This window comes from Passer domesticus, chromosome 6 (genome assembly GCF_036417665.1).
Source record: "Passer domesticus isolate bPasDom1 chromosome 6, bPasDom1.hap1, whole genome shotgun sequence".
NCBI classification, from domain to species: Eukaryota; Metazoa; Chordata; class Aves; order Passeriformes; family Passeridae; genus Passer; species Passer domesticus.
The window spans coordinates 11,613,619-11,638,535 of NC_087479.1; positions in this window are offsets into that span (position 1 = coordinate 11,613,619).

Consider the following 24,917-nt stretch of genomic DNA (forward strand, 5'->3'; position numbering starts at 1 on the left):
AGAAGTGACACTTTCATATGCTCAACTTCATGACCACAAACAATAAGATAAAATGAAAAGGTCTGCTCTCCAGGGGCCAAGCTAAGCATACATAATATACTTCAAGTCCTGAAAGCTTCACTGAGACTTGTCTGGGTGTCCTGACTCTTGCATTGAATATAAAGTTCAGTGGCAATTTTGCCACCTGTGACAGACCTTTGGATGACAGGTCATGTAATAGAGTGTATGCACTGGGAATATGGTGTGAGAAAGCCTGAGGGAAATTGCACTGCCTCCTGAGAGGGTGTGAAAGGACAGGCTTAAAAAGCATGGAGACTCTGAGTTGCCCATATGTAGCCAGGAAGATGAAGCAAAATTACACTTTTTACCATTCTTTTCCCTTTCTGTATAAGGATAGAACTAGGGACTCAGTCAAGACTTCAAATAAATCTTGTTCTTCATTCAGGTAACTCTTTTACTTGTCTTTTTTTTCTGATAGCCCCATATCTGTGATGCAAAGATTGATGTTGGAGAAGTACACCTATTTGATTCACTGTTTATGTTGTGATGAGGGCATGGGAGTGTTTTAGAAATCACACCATACATGCTGGGTCACAGGACTGTGAGCATGTTTATGAATATGTCTTCAAATACAGAGATATTCATTGCATAAGATATCATACATGCTCCAAGCTGCTTAAGAGTTGGAAAATAGAATATTTTGCATCTGGATAAGGAGCCAAATTCACAGTATGAGATAGTTATCATATATAAAATTTCAGAGAGATCAAAATATCTACCCACATACTTATTTTCAGAGCATGGTTATGAAATATAAGCTGTCTTCAGCTACCTTTTTTGTGTTGCAGTGTGTGCATATCTTTTATGAATTTCTAACCTATTTTTTCATACTGGAAACAGGACTTTTAAAAATGATGGAGAAGTTTCCCCTTTTTTTTTAATTTCAGGAAATATATGTCTTTAAAAGTAGATTTATATTGGTCCCATTTTTCAAAACAAAAAACCTCAAAAGCTTTGAGAAATTCTGTTTAGAAAACTGCCAATAAAATGAGTTTCATAACTAATATCAGTTTTGATACGAATAAAGCTGTGGAAGACACTGCCAATCATTCATTCTCCTCCAGTTCAAATGTAGATCATTATAGAGATGACATCTCACTACACTGACATCTGGAACATAGCAACAAAATGCTGCTAGCTCAGAGAAACAGGAGCAACATGCAATATTCATTGCCAAATGTCACTTAGCAACGTAACGTGTAGAGTGGAGGAAAACTCACATCAGCCATCCCCTACCTCTCCAAACAAACAAAAGCTCCTTGTAAGACATATTTTGAAAAGGCAAATTATATCATTATGCTACCTAGGAAAATTTTCTGTTCAAAATACACGGAAGAGAAAGGGATCAGAATACAAGTTCTGGTTCATTCCATCAGAGGATGGAAACAAGATACAGTTAGCCTTTGCATGGCAATGACAGCTCCCCCAGCCCCTTGGAAAAAGGGTGTTCTGAGTTAAGAGGTGCAGCTGCAAAAACTATCTGGCATATTATTGAACTGTTGTTTAACTTAAGTTATATAATTCCAGGGTTATATATCAGCCAAGGAAAGCTTTTTGGATCTCCAATTCTTTTCTTAAGTGCCCAGTTGCCACCCTTTTCTCCTGTGAGTGCCAAAATATTTATGTACTCTCTGAATACGTAAAGAGCCTAAAGTTCTGAATGGACCACTGCATCCATGAGCCAAGCACAGTTCAGCACAGTTTGGAGGAATTTCTGTAGTTTTTAAAAGTAACAGAGTTGCATCAATGTATTTTTCAGCGTAATTAGATTTGCTATTTTGATTTGGATTTTTACCTGAAAGAGGCAAAAAAAAAAAGAAAAAAAGGTATAAAATGCAGCAAAAATTTACCCGAGGAAGATATGCTAAACCAACCAAATACTTTCATGAATTTTCTACCAGATATTTTTCTAAACTGTACTTCTATCTTGCCGTGGGGTTAGGCATCTTTGCAGGAACTGTGAAGAAGATGAGAAGTTGCTTTGCAGAGGATCAACAACAAATACTTGTGAAAAGTTGGCCATTAAAAGTGGAAAGAGTTACAAAGTGTTACTATTGACAACAGTTTGAGGTTTTATTATGTTTGTTTAGGGATTTATCCTATATAAAGATGTCGGTTCAGTCTTCCCATTTGGAAAAAAAATATAGGTTTATGCTAAAATAAAAGTCCCAGTTATCCAAAGTTGAGGCATCACTAACACTAACATGATATCACGTTAAAGCATAAGAGAACCTTGAGGTGCTGCTGAGATTGGATGCAGTTAAATAACCTAAGAAGCAGTAATAATAACATCTGGTAGCAACTAGGGGCTTAGCAGTTAAATATTTGTAAAAAGATCTAGAAACACTTGTCCAGTGTAAGAGGACTACGTGCTGTCAATGCGAAGTGGTTACTAAAATAAAAATGTACAGTGGTGCATTGGGAATTTGCAAAAAGTTAAACAAGTATCAAAGTCACTGACAGAACATCTGTGGGAAATATTAGTTTGAGTGCTCTATTCAAATCTGGGGAAATTTGTTCAAGATTGATGAAGAGGAACAATGAAGAAAAATATTAGTGAAGGATCTGAAGGAATATGGAGTGGTAAACACAATTTAAAAACTATTTTGGAATTTAAAAAAAGTTTAGAAATTTTGCATTATAAACTTTAATTTGAAATTACAAGAGAAGTGAATTAACTTAAAGTGAATTAATTAAAGTTCCACAACAGCATAATTGTGAAAAAAACTTATTTGGTAGAAAGGTGGAGGATGATCCTACCTCAGTTTTCTTCAGAGACTGATGATAGAATTGCCCACAGTATTTGCTCCAGTGCAGTTACTGTCCTGGCCCTTTAAGTTCCATTGGACATTGCACTACCTGAGTCTCATTTAGTTCTGTACTTTGGTAACATTTTTTGGCACATATCAAATATTAAACCTGCTATTTCTTCCTTTTCTTACTGGTTTCAACACTCAGTCATAGGCAAGAAAATGCCAAAGAATAAATATTTCAGACAATCTCAGGAAACATATAAGAAAATAGATTCTGATTTTGCATGACTCGCAAATACACTAGCACAGTGATCAAATTTTCTGGTGGGAAAAATATCCAGTTAGACTGAAATTTTTTAAGAACTTTTTTTAGTGTCTATATTAATATTACTTCTGAACTTTATTACACCACAATTAAACATCAGTCTCAGAAGTCTGTGAGTCCCTGAGACTCTTTAGAAATTAATTTGTTATGAGAACAGACTCTTAGAAAAATGAAAACAATGCCCAAATTGAGATAAATTGTTTCACAGATACTTTGAGGCTCTGCAATGATTGATCACACTCTGGGCTTATATAAACTAATTTTTCAGCTTAATAAGAATTTGTAGAATGTGGTGGGCACAAAAGACAACATAAGATCATTTTCTTTGGATGGTTATTTGCCATGTGATGAGGATCAAGAAACACTTCAAACAAATAGTGTGGGAAGGTCTACTAGATCAAAATCTATGGATGCAATTGGATAGTCACCTGAAAACAATTTGTGAATCACCAAACACTGCAGATGAGACCCATGAATTTGAGCTTCTTGGGCATACAGGGGTCATTGTTTGTAAGGGCAGTCACTGTGATGAAGATATTTTTAAGAAATATGTTCTTCCAGAAATGTTTTAGGTTTAATTCTAGTTCTTCTAATTTAATTTTTTTAATCTTCAATTTTATCTCAAGGGGTTGATGTCCCTTAATGATAAGTTAGTAGTTTAATTTTAAAATACAGCAGGGTCCCTCTGTCCCTCCTTCCTGGTATATTAACAGTATGCTGGAAGTAACTGGGTATATCACTGAGCACAGCAGTTTCATTCTTTAATGTTTTCAATGTGTTGAAGTATTTGTTGTGAACTGTGAGAATTAAATATAATCTTATGCCAGGATGCCTGAAGACTCCTTGTGATCTTGTTTAAGGAGAAGCTGTAGCTTCTGTATTGTAGTAATGCAGCGTCCTGCAGGCGTTTTTGCACATTCATCATAACACTAAGAGTGATCAAAGAACAGGGGCATACCTGAATGGCCTGGCACTCCTCTCCTCTCCTCTCCTCTCCTCTCCTCTCCTCTCCTCTCCTCTCCTCTCCTCTCCTCTCCTCTCCTCTCCTCTCCTCTCCTCTCCTCTCCTCTCCTCTCCTCTCCTCTCCTCTCCTCTCCTCTCCTCTCCTCTCCTCTCCTCTCCTCTCCTCTCCTCTCCTCTCCTCTCCTCTCCTCTCCTCTCCTCTCCTCTCCTCTCCTCTCCTCTCCTCTCCTCTCCTCTCCTCTCCTCTCCTCTCCTCTCCTCTCCTCTCCTTTCTGATAAATTCTGGAGTACAGAACATGTGATATAGAATTCGACTATTTTAAACTCTGAATTTTGCTTTCTCTTCCATTCTCGCACATCCCAGTTTCACCCTGGTGGTCAACATTACTGCTCTTACCTGCTCTTTGCGTGTAGCAAATTATTCCCTTTATATACATTTTCTTTAATTTTTTTTTTCCACAGATCATGGCATGTGACTGAAGAAATCTAGCTCATTTTTAAGTGCCCAGGTGGCTAATTTTGCTTCACGAATTTCTGAGAGGGAGCTCAGTTGAGGTCATTTAAAGCTTGGGTTGTGTTTTCTTTTGTTTTATTTCTTTACAGCCTCATGAAATTGACTCCAGACCTTTTTACTGCACCTGGCAGAAAGCTGTAGTTGTTTTCCAACCTCTATCTGGAAATTAAGGTCTTCTCAAATGAGACTGTTCCCTGTCAGATTTGTGTCTTTAATAATGTTAACAAGAGCTCTGTTCCCCACTCTCACTGTACTGGCCCATAGCTGATTCCCAGGACTGCAACAACATAATTTTGTTCATTCTTCTTCCCTTGGATGATTTAAACCCAAAAGGATTCTGTTTCACCATTCATTCTGCAGAATACCACATAATTAACTTAAGATGGTCACAACTGTTTTAACCAATTTGATCATATGGTGACTGAACTATATTCTCCAGCACCTGCATTTTAGTCATGAGTGTAGGCCCAGTTTCTCAACCCATGCTACTACTAAAGCTCTTCTATTTTGTTGTTCAAACTAGTTGCTTTTGCTATGTAAATGCTTCAGTTGGGCTTTCAAAAATTAATTCTTATTGTATAGTTCCTGTGGCAGACTATATGCTAGCATAGTAATTCTCATCGGTGATTTCTTTCTGCTGGAAATCTGTTGCCTGATAGTTTCTTATCAATTTTCATTGTATTCTCTACATTATTTTCCTGTACATTGAAATCAAGTGAAGAAATTACATAAGCTTGTCCAATTTATCTCCTTTTGATTTTTTGTTACAAGTTCCTCTGAGCTACAATGCTGGACCACAGAAAACAGTGTGCCTTGCTGCATAGGTGTTACCCTGTAAGATAAGGGTTCTCTCCAAGGAGGTATCCCACAGTTCATCACTGACACCTTTTTTTTTGGTCACTTCTGAAGCTGCCTGAGGTTGCTAAGAACTGACATCTTGCTCTGCAAAGAAATAAAGTTCCATTGCATATAAACTGATCTTAATTTCTTTCCGTACCTTGCTTGGTTTCATGGTGTGACAATGAGCCTCATATACCCATCTCATATCATGGTCCTACAAGACCCCTCCCCTTGCCCTGGAAATTTCCTCCAGTTTGTCTTCACGCAAGCCTGCCTGGGTGCAGGCTGGTCCTTCCCTTCTGCCCCTCCTCATATTTGTCTCTGCCCTCTCGTGATCTCTTGTAAATTTTTTGTTAACTCCAGGCCCTATCTCTTCACCATTTCTTCAAAAAATAGAGCAATAAGATCATACTCCAGATGCTTTTTAGCTGTTCTAATTTCTAAATGAGTTTTTCAGGTCAACTGAGTGGCCTGTACTTATCTGAGTCCAAGACCAAGAAAAACTCTTCCTTCTGGTGCATAATGCCTGTGCAGGGTGACCTGTTCTTAGCCACCCCAGCAACACAAGCTGTTTTTCTTCCTTTCTTATTTACCAAAAGCAAATTTCATTTATCAGAGTATTGGGAAATCTCAGTGGTATTTTTCTGTGGATTAAACTATTTCTTTTGTCTTTTCTCATTATATGATTTTCACTAACATTTCTTATATTCTTGTTATCTCATTCTGAGTTTGGACTGATTTTTACTGTTATATTTTCTGAATTTACTATAGTGAATACTGAAACTGAAACATCTCAAGCACAGACCTTTGATCAACTTCAAACTACTTCAAACGATGCCTCCAAGCATTGTTTTAAAGTGAAACATACTGTAATTTATAGTGAAATTGGGCCTAGGAACTCAAAGAAAGCCACACACCTGCATGCAAACTTAACTCTGAAAGAAATCTCCTTCCTCCAAGTTGAAAGGTATTCAGATAAAGATTCAGGCCCCAAAACAATGGCTATCATCAATATTTTTTTTTCATTTTAAAAAGAAAAAAGTTTCTGATTTGATATTTGGCTCCATTTGATTCATGTTTTCAAACTTGCATATCTGCAAAGGTGAAGCATAGAGATTTATTTTTAAATTACTTTTTTAAAATGTCAGGATTAGGGTTTCAGACCAGCAACTTTCAAATGAATTCCAGGATAAGCAGATATTATTATCTTAATGAGGGACTAAAATGAAAATCCCTGCTTTTTATGTATTATCAAAACGAGTGTTTTGATATTATGATTTGTCTTGCTTTGGGAAGAAACCACCAATCTATTAGGAACTTTAACAGTTTGTTCAACATTTTAATATTTTCTATCTATATAAAAATGCCTAATGTGAATGGAGATACTTTTATAATGTTAGTTAAGTGAGATGGATACGGTCCACTGACGATGAATCTGTAGAATGTTGCACATAAAGTTTGGCAATAGACATTTTAGGCTAATTTGTTGACTGAAGTTACTGATTGCTTTTCAATCAGTATATGAATATTGCATTGACACTCTTTGGAATACTAATACTCCCTTCTGGACCAGCATACCCGAGTTGTTCCTGGGGCCAATGTATTCTCGCTGCTCAGGGTTATGCTAGGAGCTATTGAATTTGATGGCATTGGCCTTTCAAACTTCCACATTTCTCTTTGTGATGTTTCTGTGCTTAGTCTGGGTTTGCATTAGGAGTGGGTTTAGGAATGCACAGCACTATCAGCCCCCACAGAGGGATCCCTGCACTGCAGAACACTGCTGACATCTCTGCATAAACAGAAACCATAGCATGCTTCTGCAGGTTCTCACAGCCTTATCTTGGAAGCTAGCTGCTGTAGTGCTGAGCAGATTTGGCTTCAGACAGAAGAGAATGGAGGAAATGAAAAAGAGTAGTTACTTGTGGATTAACTTTTCCTGGAACAGCCTTATTAAGAACAGAGTCATTTCTGGTCTCATCTAATCAGCATTGTTCAGTAATATCGCTTTTGTAGCAATTAACACTATAGATGTTCATATTAAATTTTTTGTGAGTTAGATCTTTGGACATAGTTGAGTTATACAGTAATCTATCCAGAAGGGTATTTATTTAGAATGTATCAAATACACTGTAACCACTGTAAGTGCATTTCTGTCACAGGCGGAGTATACTTCATAAGAGAGATGTAGCAATATGTCAGCTGATATAAAGCAGCATGATTTAACAAACTTTGTTTGTAAATAGGACAGTAGTTTAACAAGATTTGATGGTAAGTTACAGTTGATAAAGTCACAAAAAAGGATCAGAGAGACCTTCCTGCTGACTTTGGAAGTTTAGAAATCCTCTTGCTTTTTAAACTCCTTCTCAGAAAGAAGTTTAGGTGCAGCTGAATCCAACTTCCATACCTGGTCAACAGTTCATGTCTAAAGGATTATATGTGCACATTCAACCTTTTATATCACCTAGCTAAGATTTCAAATTTTCAACACGTTTCTTCCCAAACCACTTACAGAGTAACAGATGCAATTAGGATTCTCTTTGACTCAAGGAGTGCAAATTGTGTCTACTCCAGGGGAGACCCTGACATGCAGCCCCGTAGCAGGACCTCAATGGGTGCAGTAGGCCTCAATGGGTCCTGGCTGTCCACAGTTTAAGGAGTAAATGCACTCACAGTCGTATCTGCGTATCAACTGCAAATGTTTCTTCCAAAGTTGGCTTGACTGGACCTTGACCAGCACTGTGGTTAGGTGGATGCATTGGTCAACTTAACCTTTGCCTATTGTGTTCTTATCTGTCTTCCTCCAAAGCAGTTTGAGTTGGATAGAGCCCTCATGACCAAATGCACCATTGCAACCAGCACTGGTAAATACCATCTGAGCAGAACATGGGTTGTAATATGGGATATATATGGATATATATGAGAATGGAGAGGAGAAGCACACCATTATAATTTCCTTTGCAAATCTTGAAGAGTACATCTCAGTGCTTCATTGTTGTCTGAGCTGAGTGAGAAACTTGTCTACCATGTGGATTCAACGGCCTCCCAGCCTGCACAGTGTGAGCGTCACCTTGTCCCATCCTGAAGGACTCCCATTATGTCAAAGAGTGGGATTGGAGACTTGGATGTGTAAAGAATAAAGGCGTGGGGTCTAGTTGTCAAACCTTCTTTATTTGAGACATAAAAGTGCTCTCTGATGGGGGACAGAGACCATTAGTCATAATATGTGATTTTATTAAAACCACTCAAAGGGCATCGGACAAATGAAATAAAGAAGCAAATACAACAATTAGCAACAGATTTACAGAAGTTACGTAAATGCACATAAATGCCACAAAAAACAAAATCTCCAATAAGCACAGGAAACTTTAAAGTGTTGGAAACATTTTCCTGGAAAGATGACAAACGGATGTTGCAGGCCTGGGTGTTGGTGGGCATGCCACACTTGTGGAGGTCATGCGATTCAGCAGGGATTTTCTCATGGCCTGCATTTGTACTACTCGGCAACACAGTGCTTACTCTCCACTTTGTCTCTAACTATACCTGTCAGGGCATCTTGGAAGTATGTCTTTGCAGAATCTGGAATATTGATGTGTTGGGAGAAGGCAGATGTTTTGGATTGGTAGATGCTCATTTTGTTCCACAACATTCCCTTGACACATGGCTCAGTCCTGCTGTACCTTGATGTCTGACTTCCCTCAGGAGCAAGAAAGTGGCTTTGCCACTTCCCATTCTACTTCTTCATGTTTGCCTGCATTTCAGGCGAAATCCCACTTTCCAAATGTTTACATATTAGTCTGTCAAAATTTTGTTTAATTCTTGGTTTTGTTTTGTCAGCAATCCCTCATATAAACAAAGTAAAATAGCAATGCCATTAATTATAGCAATAGTAATGCCAATGCCATTAAAGTAGCAATTATAGTTTTCATTGGTCATTTGTTAGCCTTTTCTTACCCCAAAGAAAACAGGAAGACCTTCTTTGGACAGAAAGGGTGATTGGAAAGAACTGCAAAATCAGAAAATTACACATAAAGAAGTTATGAAAATCTAGTCCAGCATCTTTTCTTCTAAGGTGGGTGTAAAGCTGGTTAACAGAATTCCTCCAGTTTATCAGTGATCAGAACACATAATGAAATACAGGAGCAGATTAGGAATAGCACTTTATTTTTAAGAACAAGTTAGACAAAATATCCCTGAGAAACCAATCAGTTGAAACTCATCCTGGTCCAGTACTGTAGAAATTATCTCAATGGTCTTGGGACAGAGTGTCTACATCTAATATTAGTTTGAAATCTGACATCAAACACTACAATGCTACAAGATTCAAAACATTTGGAATAATCACCTTCGTTTGAAATTCTAAACTTTTGGTGTTTTCCATGACTAATTCTTGGTTTTCTTCAGTTCCAGAGCCTCCCAGTTTCTTGCCATGAATCAAAGGAACTCCTCTAAGGCAAAATTTCTCAACTATGAATCATTCTAACGAGATTGTTCACTAATAAAACCTCCACACATTTTTGGTCTTTTCTCTTTAGCATTCCTTCTTTCATGTACTCATCTTATCTACAAAAAAGATATTGCCACTCTTCAATTCTTTACTTTCTGTAGCTTTCCTTATAAAGAAGCCTTCCTGTTTAACAGGTCTATGAACTTTTTAGAGCTATATCCTGTTTCAGTTCTGCTCATGAAGGATGAAAGAAAATCTAATGGTTCTGACATTTGACTTTACTTCTTTCATTAAGAAAAGCTTGTATGTTTGAAAACAATGTCAAAGATGGGAAGTTGAGCAACCATTTCAAACAATGCAGTATGGACAAGGGCTGTTTGCCAACCCCACTTCTATTAAGTCTCCCTATGGACCTTAATGGGAGGTGGACTATACACTACCCTATTGTGGCAAATAAAGTAAAATTTCACATCAGAAACAAACAGAAAAGGCTTCAGGAAGAATCCTCAGATGTCTGAGAGAGAGACGGTATAATCATGTCTTCCCTAGCAGGTCTAAACTGCCCAGCAGAAGGAGGCTTTTTAATGGCCCATTATCTCCCCAGCTGAAGCTGATGCTTCAAAAACAGATCTACTCATGTTCTATTAAATGCATTTTTCCCTACTTACCTGAATTCCCAGAGTCTGCATTACTGTCAGGCAGTAAGGTAATATCATTTTTATAGCCAGATTTTTCCCCTTTCTACCAGCAGTGCTAAGCAAAACTTTTTTTTTTTTTTTTTTTTTTTTTTTTTTTTTTTTTTTTAAGGAAAGCATCAGCTTACTCTGTGGTTTGAGTCACAAACAGTTCTGATCCATATGCCATAGCTCTGGTCCAAAAGCTGTAAATTTGTACTGCTGGGATGCTGTTGCTCTTTGGAAAGTTGTGTAACTGTTATCTTCCAAAATTGTACTTGGAAATAAAACCAATATTTACTGAGAACCTTCGCAGATGCTATAGCCTGTCTGAGGAATCCTAGCATAATACAAAAGGATAACCTTTTCAGTATTTTTGATGGAATGTAATGGAACAAGATAAAAATTCATGACAATGTTTCATCACTCTTGCCAGTAGCTTCTAGCAAATAAGTCTCTAGGTTGATCAAACCTAAAGTTACTTCAGACTAAGGACAAAGATAAAAAAAAGGAAATTGTCTTTACAATGCTTTAAAAATTTAAATTCAGTGTCAATTTAGTTTTGCAACAAGCAAAAGCATTGGTTAGAAAATGACACACTTTTACAAAGGGATCAAGTTGCCCATTGCCCTTGTCTGGTTTTGGGGTTTTTCATAGTGTGAAGCCTAAGCATTTTGTCTACACACATTAATGGAATTTCACAGAATTTGCTGTGTGCAGCAGGGCCACTTCTTTCATGACAATGGAATATTTAATTTAACTTCTAGGTCATTCTTAGTTTACTGAAATTGAAGCACTTAGTAGGGCAGAACTTCTCAGACTGAAGAGGTGGTGTCAGATTAAGTATCAGACTCAATGAGGTGGGAGTGCTACTTATATCTGAATTGCCCATTACTAATTATTCACATTACCGGTTCTTTGGCATATTATCTATTTAGCATGCATCAGTGAAGACTGTTTGGCCTGATGCTCTTTCTTACTAATATTTTCTAGATAGAAAATGCAAAACCTGTCAGTGGAAGTTGGGTTTCCTGTGTATGGCCAGATAACCTGCTGTACATGGAGACCTACAGATGAAACTGCTCTCGGGTCACGCCTCTGCTACCACATGCATCAGTGGATGTGGAAACGGCAAGGTAAACACAATAAAAAGCAAACACCAAAGATAAGCAAGGGTGTAACCCTTGGGCATTCACACTATTGGCTTTGGGAAAGTGAGAGCAGAAGACATAAACAGTGTCTTCTGACATACTAGTCCCCGTGTTTCAGTCATTACATACCTTGCAGGAGACAGTTCTGGACTGTCAATCTTGTGTACCTACCCAAGTGAGATGGAAAGGAGTGTCCAGTAAAATAATCCTTGTTTACGCTGTGCCTTAAAGAAAAAGTCATTCAACAAGCTGCAGGACTGAAGGAGTTAGGTTTCTTATACTTTTGTGTAATGGATGCAAAGAAGAGAGAAAAGAAATCCTGTAAATTTTCTGAAGCCTAATATTTGGTGTGCTGCTATTACCATGCTTTCCTTTTCATGGCACTTTTTTTTCTCAGGAGATATACCAGTCATTTGACATTTCAGACCTCCTCAACCTCTTGGCATGTTTGAGACTGATAAACAGGGTAAAAAGTTACCAGGAAAGACAAGAGCTGTAGGGCACTTCTACAATTGCTCTTTCCACAAACACATGAAGGACATGATCTCACAATTCTCATATTATTAGGAAATCAGGCTAAAAATACCACACTTTTCCACAGAAATGGTAAGCTTTGCCCAGGACACAGCTGTCACTGGGATGAGAAGGGAGCAGAACAAAGAGGACGTGGTGGGAAGACAGCGTGAAACTTCCCTTGGGCTTGTTTACACCAGCACAACGTGCCCTCCAGTTACACCAGCATAACAGATGTTCCCTAAAATAAATGGGTTTCAGGAAAGGGATGGAGATTTTTAACAGGAGCAATGTATTTGGGAACTGGGCATGGTTGTGGGTTTGTGTCAGATTCTGTGTCTGGCTCCATGCCCGAGGCAAACCCAGGTACTTCTCACTCAGTTTGCAGTTGTGACACCCATCCAGCTGGTGAGAGAGATCTTGCAGTGCACAACAGAGCAGAATGGCTGATTCTGGTCATGTGCTGTGCAGATTTTTGTCTCTGGCTCACTGGAATAATAGGGACATCACACTCCTGCCATACATCTTCTGAGGGTGAGATGGTGCTACACCTCTGTGACGGGAAACAAATCACCATCACTCCTCTGCTCAGTCTACCGATAAACTTGTGTGGCAGCAAGTCAGGAAAAAAGAAACTAAAACCTGCAGTAGACTTGCCTTGCCTTTCTTTGAAAGAGAGAAGAAACTGAGCAGGTAGGGGCTGCACATCTTTCCCCGGGCACAGGTGAGTGTCCTAGAGGGTGCCTGTGTTTAGTACAGAGCAGATTAGAGAAGAAACTCAGACAGCATCCCCTCTGAGCGGTGCCAGTTTGCACAAAGCTGAATGATATCTCTGAGAAGAAAAATTTATTCACAAAGAAAATACCTGCTTTTGCAAGGAAGTCACAGAGAGCTAAACTCAATACAAGAGACAGAATAATCTGCTGCAAGTTGAACTAAAGCCCAGAGCCATTTGAAGTATGAAAGCATTGAATTGACATCAGGGGCTTATCAAACTAATGAATACTTGCTTAATAATGAAGGCCAGAAACAAAAGCACCAGAAAGAGTAAGCCAGGAAATTTTTCTAGGAATGTCTGCTATGTTTCTCCCCATCACAGGTAAAAAAACCTATTTGTAAATATTTATTTGATGAGTGGCACCTAGTTAATTTGATTAAAACCATTCCTAATGTGCATCTGAATGGAAACTCAGTCAAAATAACAGTTACAGCTCTTGTGAAAGTTGAAGAATCTGTTGTGAAGGACAACCCATGGAATCTGGTGACACTTTAAAAATATTTAGATACCTATATAGCTGACACTGAAACCTCCTTTTAGTGTTGAAAAAATCCTGGCAATAACTTAGTTCAAAAATAAAGGATGAAATAGACTTTTTACTTTAAACCAAAGTAAGGTTCAAATGAGCTATCTTTTTATTTGGGTCCCAAACCCTAGCAGTTTTTGGCAATGAAGAAAATTTTGGCTATACACACTTAGGCATCTTAGAGGTTTAACATATGGAGTTGTTGCTCTATTTTCTTCCACAAAGGCACCAGCTCCCTGGCAGGATCTGGCACACTTTTGTAGCATGCTCCATCAATTCAGGTAGCAGGACTATCCTTCCAGTCACAAAGGTATTGCTCCTCTGCTTGGAGGAAGCTATGAGCAATGAATGACATTTTGCTCAGAGTACAAAGCTTTACATGACAAAAAGGCAGCCTGTGGTGATGATGAGTTAATAACACTTGATGAAGACAGAAATAATGGAACCAACATGTAATAATGACCCAAAGCTGCGTAGCAAGCCCCACTGTGTCTGGCTTTTGTCTGCTTGAAGAGAGCACATCCTTGGGCTCCTGATGTATTTTTTATGAAGTTAAATTCTTGGCTTCAGCTTCTAAGATCCTTCATTAGCCATTATGCTCCCATGCCTCTGATTTCCTTTCCCTTTCCACTGTTCTGTATCAGCACTCACAGCCTCATATCCATTTAATTACATTCCCTCACAATCATCTTATTAGTGTTATACTTTGAAATTATTTTGTCCTTTCCTTCCTACAGATATATCGACACCAAAACATACTTAAACAATCATGTCAGATTCACACACACACACACACAAACATCACAACTTGTCTCTCCATGCCTCTCTTTGGTTTCTTCTTCTGTATTCTCTTGGTGTCTGATCTCTCTACTGCTCTGCAGATGGATGTCTGGGCTTTGGGAAATGTAAAGGGCGCAGAAAGACCACAGCTCTTACTATAAAAATTTTGGAAGTTTAATGGAAGAAAAATGGGCTGAGCCCTCAAAGAAACAATGGAGCTACCCTGCCCCTGTACCACTGCAGTACTCACATCATAAAATATCTAACTACTAATCGCAAGTTAGGAGACTTCTTTCACTCCTAAAATCACTGGAGACACAAAAATACCTTTGTGAGCAGTGTTTCAGGACATATCCTGCTTTGAATTCCTCTTAAAGAATCAATTTCTTTCCATTTGCTCTATATGTCGGGGACAGGTTGAGGAGTTCAGCCTCCTAATGCTGATCTAAATGTGCAATATGAGCTTCAGGTCAGTGGATGGCAATCTTCTTGTTATCCTAACAATTCTGGGAGCTCCTGGAACTGGTTTGCTTTGCAGCCAGCAGAGCTGGCTGGCCAAAAGGGGAAGGCATATTCATCCCACCAGTAACTGACCTCTTAAGGCCCCTCTTCTTTTACTTTGTACTGTACTTCATACAGGTGCAACTGGTGCCACATGTCCTCCTAAATCAGAAATATTCTGGGCACAGGAATATGCTGATTTTTAATGTTGTGTAAGGTATAAATTACATAATACAAAACTATCACTAACAATTATAGCCAGAGCAGCATACTGTTCACATTATATCCCAGGATACTAACTACTGTGGTTACAAAAAAAGGAAGATCTGTTTTCTTACTAATAAGAACATTTAATTGAAGATGAAGGAAAGAATTGACAGAATATGAACAATCTAAGTGCAATAGTACTTCTTTGTGATGTATTTGATGTCTTTGTGGATGTAAAAACTGTTGTGTAAACTGAGACTTTGCTGTACTGTAAGGCAATGGGTCAGAAAGAAACCCTTGGAACAGTATTGCTGAAATTCAAAGAAAGTAGTAGCATTTTGAGTTCAATGATGCTTTGATCTAAGTTAAACCTTCCTCAATAATTGTGGATCCACATCACCCAAGCCATATGGCAGGATTCAAGAAAATGGAAGGTAATTAAATAATAATAATGCTTTCATCATGCTTGACTGAAAACTGGAGCTAGACTGAAATCTTTTTAATTTTAATTGCCTTTTGATATTTAATTTTATTATTTGATCAAAAGATTCTGGGTTGACTCTGATAGTGCTATAACTTGGCTTTAAAAGTTCTTTGTATTGATGAGACTACTAAAAGAAAATATCTCAGATAAGAGTGCATATAATATAAGATGCTAGCTTTGGTATAGAGGTAGGGATGGTTACTACAGAACAAATTTATACATTAATTTACAGTTCTTGAGCTTTATTGCTTAGTTGCAGGTGATTTGAAGACATTTTTTTCATTGCAAAAGTTAAGTTGGACAAATTCTTCCTTCTGGGTTTTCTGTTCCTTGTCCTGATACCTCTCAGGCCCAGGGAAAGAATTTTGTGTTTACTGAACAGACTGCATTGGACTTTATACAAATGTAAAATTGATGTGGCTGGAAAAGGATGCCCTTTATTAGTGAATTGAATTGACCTGCAGGAGAAATGGCATTAGAAGATCTATTTACTGTTAAAAAATAGATAGAAGGAGATAAAAATCCAGAAGTATTTCTGTGAAGCACATCCACCTACAGCTGGTCAGTGTTTTGTGATGGCTGCTTCCTCTTTGGAAAGTTCTGCTTTCAGTTTGGTTTCCCTGGGAACGATATGTAAGAGATAGTCTCTGTTGTGCTGTCTAGAGGCTTGATTATTCATCAAAATACCCATGTTATTCCCTTGAGACACAAATGCATTCATATCCAGAGATAGCTGATATCCACTGGCCCAGCTCACAGAAAGGCTTAATTTAGCAAAAAAACAGCTGACCATGTTGCTCCACCACTCAGATAGTTGTTTTTCTACTTGGTTTGTAATACAAAGTTACAAGAGAGGGGTCCCAAAATTCTGTTTTCAAGATTAACCACTTCAGGAAGTGGATGTTTTCCTCCCAAAACCAGATGACATTTTTAAAAAAAACCAAAAAACCTGCTTATTTTAGCTTCTCTTGCAAAATGAAAAAAAAAAATCAACAACCCCCAAAAAATAATTGCCAATAGAGTAAACTTTTCTGTTCTAGTTTGAGTAAATATTTTTTTATGCAAAAATAAGCAGAGAATTAATTACCTGACATTGAAACTTTGTTAGAATACCCATGGAGAGTGTTACTTCTAAGGACCTAGAGAAAACAGCTCCATTAAAAAATACATTAATTTCTGATGCCACTTCTCTTTCAAGCTACCTTATAAAGTGTTATATACTTATATACTGCCTTTAAAATCATATGAAGTCTGAATATTCAAGTTCATGGGGTTGATGTAACACCACAGATTCCCAGCCTTTTCTGCACTGGTGCACAATAGGCTCTAATCAGGCAATGCTACAAGCAAAGTGAGCTCCAGTCTTGTCCATGAACTTGCCAGAGTTCAAAGTTCTCCAAGCAGACGTTGGAGATGAGGAATGGTGAATGTTGCTCATGCTCACTAAATCTGTCACCAAGCTGGAAATTTGCTTGGAACAAAAGTGTCAATTTTTGTGTGAAAGGGATGTCTGAACTGAAATGGCAAAATCTAACACATCTAGATATTGAGCATCCTGAGCCCACTGAAGTCCCTAGAAGTTCTGAGTGATAAATACTTCTTGCAAGGCATTGAAGGAAGTTTATTGCAAAACCTATTGAAGTATAAAGACTATCACTGATTCCAGCAGGCATCAGATCAAGCTCAGTGTGAATGAGTATCAGAGAATGTCTGCATAGCCTTTTGCAGGCAGAATACAAGTTTTTCTGCCCAAGACTTGAGCCAGTTGGATGTATGACAGCCTTGAACTGGAATCCATGTTACTGCATTTACAGTACTGAGCCCAAGCTAAAGCCCCTGCTGAAAGACAGAAAATATCAATTTGTGCTCAGCAGAGTGCTCTGTCCAAGGATGCGTAGCATGAATGCACATATGCTCAGAGCTCAAACAGAATGATTTCATGCTTGCCTGCAAAAGACCACGTAGAAAAATGTCTCGAAAGGAGAAGAACGTCTCAACTCTGACGTGAATGCTAAAATACTCTCCTGGATGCAGGGAAACTGAGGAAAAGAGAAAGATGGGCTCTTTCTTACCAATGTTTTTCTAGTTTGTTTCTTAGATGGAAAGAAAAGAGATAGCAACAGAGCTCTGTAGATGGAAAAAAAAATTAATTTAATTAAATTCCAAACCCACAAAATTATCAACTTTCACTGGCATGAGCTATGCAAGCCCCCAAACAATACTTTAAAGTGTTTAATTTTTTCACATCAATTTTAATTAAGCTCTCATTAGGCTCTTGTGCCCCTAGAATTTGGCTAACAAAAGAATCTGCCTTGCCCAGTGAGTTTCCCAAGCTTGCACGGCTCTATTCCTAAGGAGATTTATCGCATTTTTTTCCTCCTCTTGAAAGAACCTTACATGAACCAATTCAAATGAAAACCACATGGACTAAAAAAGACTTCATCATGCCAGATACCTTTTTATATCCAAAGCAGTGAACTTGTAGTCAGTTTGTCCTTTCATGTGTTGTTTTTTCTGGCTTTGGGACCTAAGAATGATTTTTTACTACGTGCAGTAGTAAAACAACATATTATGCAATTCTATTTTTCAGGGAGAACACTATGTAATTCATAGACTTTGCAATGCCACATTTTCTGTTCAACAAATACAAAAAGTGGCTTCTCTTTCCCTTGTGGGCCGACATCTAGAAATTTTTGTTCAGCAAATGATATTCCAACTTATTTATTTGGGGCTTTGGAGTTTTAACTATTTCAAAAATGACTGCATAAAGTAGCAACAAGCAGCTTCCAAACTGTATTTTTATCTCTGTCATTCAAGAACCTGGCACGCAGAGGGTTGATAGCTTTTATCCTTTTTTCCAATCAAAAAATTCAGGTGAAGACATAACATACTATGACTAGCTTGCAGCCCAACTGATCTGATATATGAGGAAACTCTGTCCATAAAATGCACATGATGGATTAGCAACTGTGTTGAAATAACTTGTTGGCAATGTTCTCACTGGGATAATTTTGAAGATTATGCCATCTTCCAAGGAAAGCTTTCAGAACTCTCATATCTTCTAAAGCCAATCTCTGAAAGAGTTATTTGAAAGTACACTTTTTAAATTGATGCTTTTGGTTTTTAACTTGAAAGTCCTAATTCCAGAAGACTAGCCCTCTAACCCTTCTATGGATTCATGTGGTTCTTGGTATCTCTTCTGCAACTTGCTAGATATGTGCTCATGTGACGGATACTTAGGTATTGATTTTCCCAAACCAAAGCTCGCAGCGAAAAAATTGTCTTTAACATGTAACTGGGAATATTCTTCCAAATAATTAACTCGTAACTCAGAAATTTGAAACGTGCTGATAAGGAAAATATGATTAGACTGCAGAATGTCTTCTTCTCATGCTCAGCAGTGGTGCTAAAACAAAACACAGCTGAGCCTCTTCCAAGTCATGAAAATCCATTTGCAGTCTTTCCAGACAGGTTCATGGAAAAATAATTCATTTATTGCTATACAACAATACTACATCAGGATCAGGAAACCTTTGGGTTCTGGCTTGCTAGAGGCTGGGAAGAGTTGCAGTATGCTTGTCTTACTATTATAGTCTTCTATGTCTAATTTTCATGTCATGGCCCTTCTGTTTAATGTGTGGGTGTTTTTGAAAGAGAGGATCAAGATCCTAGAAATAGCTAGTGAGAGAAAAAGTCCAGAACTTCTGTAGACTGGTCAGGATTGACAGGTAGTGAGCAGTGATGTTTGAGGTGTTCATGCCTTCCCCTGGAAAGAAAATTACTACAGTAGTCCTTTCCTCTCCATCTGGATATCCTTGTTTATTCCAGTCAACCCCAGTTCATCCCACCTAGGAGCTGAGAGGCATCAGTGGCAAAAAATAAACAAAACCAAATTACGTAGAAAATAGATCAGGCTGAACTGTAAAGCATGCAAAAAGGATACCATGAGACACTGCTACCCTCAGCTACCAGGCCAGCACTCCAGACACAGCTGACCTTGGCTGCAAGAAGGCAATGACTATTGCAGTGGAGGTTTTTCCAGATTGTCTAGGGAGATATGATCTATGATTTCCTTATGTGTGTCTGTTGGGACTGGAATATCTTCCTCCAGTATGGTTCTGGAGATCTTGATGGTGTTGAAAACCATGAAATGGACCAATCAGTATCAAGTTAACGTGTGAGGAATAGAGCTCACAATTCTTGTATCTTGCTGTCTGTTTCTGCACAGACAGGTAGGCTGCTGGAGAGGCTATGCCTTTGTCCTGTTTGTGGTTATGCAAGCCTAATGTTTCCCCAGCCCCAAAGGTGTTGGTATATATACACTCTAGACTGACTCCACTGGATTTTGTAGCAATTTGTACCTTCTAAGCAACACATCACAGCTATCAAGCGGGACAGGGCTGTGCTCAGGCACAAGTAGGAGGGAGTGCTAAGCACACCACACCATGTGGCAAAAAATGAATTTCTGGCCTGCCTTGTCTCTGCTTCTTTACTTTAAATAATGCTCTTGAGAAAAATTAGAAGATAAAGTATAAGAGGAGATATTACAAGAGATGGAAAAGACTCTCTTCAGTTTGCATTTTCCTCTAGCTGGCCATAGTGCCAGAAAGTTTATGATGGAATTGAGCAACCCTTCCAGAAGGCAAAGGGGTATTTTGCCTCTTATGCAGTCCTTCTATTCACGAACTCATATTTTTTTAGCTTTTTGCCCTAATCCTTCCAATTCAGATGGGATTCATAACTTCTCTTGCAAGAAGACCTTCCTTTCTGAGGGCTCCCTTGCATCTGTTCTCCTTGAGGAGTATTCCTTTTGACGTGAGTTTCCAGTTGGAGCTTTGTCATCTTTCCCATAAGCATCCAGCCCCATTGACATCAGTGACATAAATCCCTGTGATATGTAGTAATAGGGGAAGAGTACTGACTACTGTCCAGGTGAAGTGAATGACTTAAGATATGTCACATTAATTGTTCTAAGAGAAAGCTGCTTTAATAGTTTTCTATACTGTGCTTGCACAAGGTAGGATGGCTCCTGGCATTATATGAGACTTCAATTAATTGTTGCATTTGAAACAATTTGATAAATGCAAATGTGTGAGACATCACTCACCCTTTGTACTGAAAGCATCGTCTGCTACACTTTAGATGAGTGTGGAAACCAACTGAGTTCAGTTGGCTCCCACTGTTCAGCCATGCCAGTTCAAGTAGACTAGGAAACAACCAAAAAGGAACAGAACCAACCAACAAAAAGGTACCTCTTTACCTCCTCTCAGTGCTGTTACACTTCTTGATATTGAAAGTCCCATATTCTCATTTTAAATCTGTATATTGCATCATCTCCACTGTGATTTCAGGAGTACAGGCAAGCTTGGAGGATCTTTTGAAGCAGATTATTTACTCAGTGGTATTTCCATGGTTCTGTGTTGTAAAGATGTCCATACTCTTCCAGAAACTTTAGGAAGTTCATATTACTAAAAAAATCAAAATTACTTCTGATTGACCTCTACTTCTTCCGTCCACTATTTGTTTTGAAATCTCATAATTTATAACATGCCCAGTATTTTGCCTTGACATGTGGTACAATTCCTTTTTCCTAACTAGCTGAGTAAAATTTCTTGGATCAGATCGCTGCTGTGAAATCTCTATGTTAATTTCACATTCACCTTCTGGAAATATTTAGCAATATTTAATTAAAATTTACTCTGAATATCCCTTTTTGCAAGACAGTCTACAAGAATGCTTTGTGGGTGAACCTGCATGAAAACAGACCGAATCATTTAATTTGGCAAAACAGAAAGATTTTCATAGAAAGTTGGTTGCCTGCCTTTACTTCAATGTACTGTATGTACTATGTTGCTGTAAGATGCTCAGTAAGCCACTTAACTTTAAAAGTTTAATGCTACACTGTCAGTTAAACAGTTTTCCCCCTAGCTTTTGTAATTTAAGGACAAAAGTTTTAATTTCCTCTTAAACTAATTGAAAGAGATAATCTGTGTCTTTTGGTAACCATTTGGTACAGCCTCAATGGAGAAATAACGCAGATGGGAAAAGAATATTAAAGATAATATATGGCTGAGGCAGTTCAGGATTTCTCCCTTCAGAACCTATTTCATATTTACCAAGGAATCCACAGCCTCCTTACAGCATCTCTTACTATCAGTTGGAGAACTGTTCCAAGACATCTCCGAGGCTGAGAATAGTAGAGATGTTCTGCTCACTGGCAGCATCAAGAAACTACGTTCTTTGGCAGACACATCATCTTCCAGTATAAATCTGTGGACTGGGATAGTCATGAGGCTTTCCCACCATCTGGATTTTAAGCTGGTCCCTACTACATCATAAGGGAGCTGAAAGAAACAGAGACAAAGGCAAAAAAAATCATTGCCTAGACTGAAGGGCGTCTCTCAGGGTGACTGAGCTCAGCAGATCACCTCACCAGTGCCCCAACCTGAACTATGCAGACAGTTTTCGTAGCTGTTGTCCAGTGGCTGCAACAGGAGAGTGACAGGAGTAATTCCAGGCTAGGAATTCCCAAGGACTGCCATGTAAAGGAGAGGGTAAACTTTTTCCACCAACAGATACAGAAAAACTTGCAGATAAAGCAGACGGTTTTTATTTGCCCAATATACCCTGCACAAACTGAGTTCATTCTGAGCCATCTGACCCCTTATGGTGGCTAGAGGGAATAATTTCATTGTGCAAATTCCTTGTTAAAGCTTTGCAGTTAAATTTTGTGTGTGAAATAAAAGTACATCTGTGTTTAATTTTGCAAGTTTGCCATACATCATAACCTCAGAAGAACCCCTCAAGATCATGCAAATTAAAAGCAAGTATGCAGATGATTTGCATGCATGTTTTTCTGGGTTAGACATTCCATCGGAATGCATTGGCAGTGAGTGGCTGTGACTAATGTAACAGAGCATTACATTTAACGTGCTGCATTATACAGTTTTATGCACAGTAATGTAATAATTAGTTTGTCAAGATATCACGCTCAGTTCAAATTTAAATAGTGTTGCTCTCTGCTGGTTAGTCTTGTGAACTACATATTTCTTAATGTGAAAACTGCCCATTGAATTGTTCTCAGAGGTAGGATTTCAGGTCCCATTCCACCAGCTGCTATCCAAGCACAGTGATTTTGTGAGAATCCAGGAAGTATAAGCAACAACAAATCACTCTGATCACATTCACTCTTCTCTCTGGCAGATGTATTTAAGAAACAGCCTTAGAGACTTAGCTCTTATTCTACAGGATTTCTGCATGGGTCCTCATTAACCCATCTTGCATTTTTGCATTTGATTGTTCTTCATATTCTTTTCTATTCCCTCTTCCTCCTAGATTTCCCATCTCCTGAATAAATATTCTGAAGAGCAACATTTAAGGATGTTTCTCTTACACTTACAAAAAAAGTAGCAGCCCAAACTACATTTTCTGAAGAAAAGGAGCTAGTCAGCAAATTAGGTATGCTTTGATTTTACCACTTGGACTGAAAATTTAGGAGGATTTTTTCTCTGGCTTTTCTAGCAAAACCTGACTGAGATCTAGAATTCTCAAGCTCAGTGCCAAAGGTATTCACCATGTTTGCAGGTACAGTCTTATCTGCTGTGTGAACTGCAAAGCTTAGGCAAATGTCAAGTGTTTTAGAACAAAGAAAGATTTTGGTTTCCACTTGGGCATCTAAGTTAACTTCAATCCCTGCTGACCAAGTTGTTGACTTCTTGTTTTTCTTATACACAGGTGAGGAGCCTGGAGAGAAGACAAGGTAATGAGACCATGCAAACCATTCTGTAGCACAGAGCAAAGAGTGATTATCTTTTTCCTTGACTCTCTATCATAACCAGTGCACAAGAGAACAAGAGAAAAAAATTGAAATTTGTCAAGACATTTGCATGCTGTTCACACTGATCATAACGTTTATCCTGGTAATCTTGCAAGTTTTGCTGACTCTGCTCCTAGAAGTACAAGCTCTGAGGGATATCACCTTTAAGTTATTTTCATCCCACTTAACTAGGATATGTAGCTTAACTCAGTTTAATGTATATATCATTTGTTGACTGTATGAAATGAATACCTGACATTTATCCTAGAAAGCTGTTAGATGATTATAGATAAAGAAAAAATTTCAGTGTAATTATTAAATAAAGTATGTGGGACTTTTCTGAAACTGTGCATTCTTTAATTTACTTCAATGCTATGTTTTAAATTCAAATATTACGAGCTATGGCGTAAGTCTTTCCTTGGCTTATGTTTTCAAGTACTGAGAACATTACAATCCAGATCTTTCGTATCTGATCCTATTTATGTCACTAGCAAAAGCTTCTTGCTGTGTTTACTTCATCACAGATGTGCATTGTAGGATTTTGAAGAAATCTTCAAATACCTCTTGGTCTATTTCTCCTTCCAAACAGACAATCCCTGCAAGGGTTCTGATTTTAATTTAAATTATATGCATCAGTTGCTGCTATAAAACAAGTTAGTCTTGGCCCTGATCTTATAGGTTGTCAGGAAACATTTTATATGGAGAAACAATGAACAATGAATATATGATATAACTTGTGGAAAAGTTATGCTCCTGCAGTTTTGACTCAGACATTATTTCCACTTATTATGGTCTTTGCTGCCAGTGTTTTCCAAAATGGCAAAATCAGTACTCAAGAAGAAAATATGAGTGAGGGACAACATGTACTCAGTGCAGCCTGAGGGTTTATTTTGGGCTGTAAAACAGGGACACTTCAGCAAAATTTAAGTACATAATATTATGTGACAAATCTCAAACCAGGACAGGGAGTGTCCCACATAATTTTACTTTAGTACCAATGAAATGTAATTTAAAGGTAATGGAGGAGGACTAAAATATTCAGACAATCCAGAAAAGATTGCAGGGGTGTGAGATAGCCAGTTTTTTCCCCTTTACAGCAATTACATAGTAAATAATTGGGATTTTTTTCCTTTTCTGTAAACATAGCTAACTCCTCTATTCCAATTCAAAAGTGCTGCAGTTGACTAAGATAGCTTATATTGGTTGTTTCATCAGAGTTCCTGACTAACAGTCAGAGCCACTGGTGTACCATGCCTTTTCCTGCTCACTGGCTACTGCCTAGGGGCAGCAGTGGTTCTCTGCAGTCATCATCTGCCTTTCAACCTTTTATACATCTTTATACTTTTTTAAGGCAGCTGGAGACCTTCTTGTTCTTTAAGGTCAACCCAATGTCAACAATGAGAGCACAGAGGAGCTACTGCATCTTTACCATGCAGAAAAATCCACATATTCTCTATAAAAAGGCAGGCCTTGTCTTTATCCAGAAAGGATTTTGCTTCTGGAAAGGTCTTGAAATTCTTCTTTTTATAGCTAACTGATTTTTATCTACATTAAAAAAAACACAACCCAAACCTAACAAAAACCACAA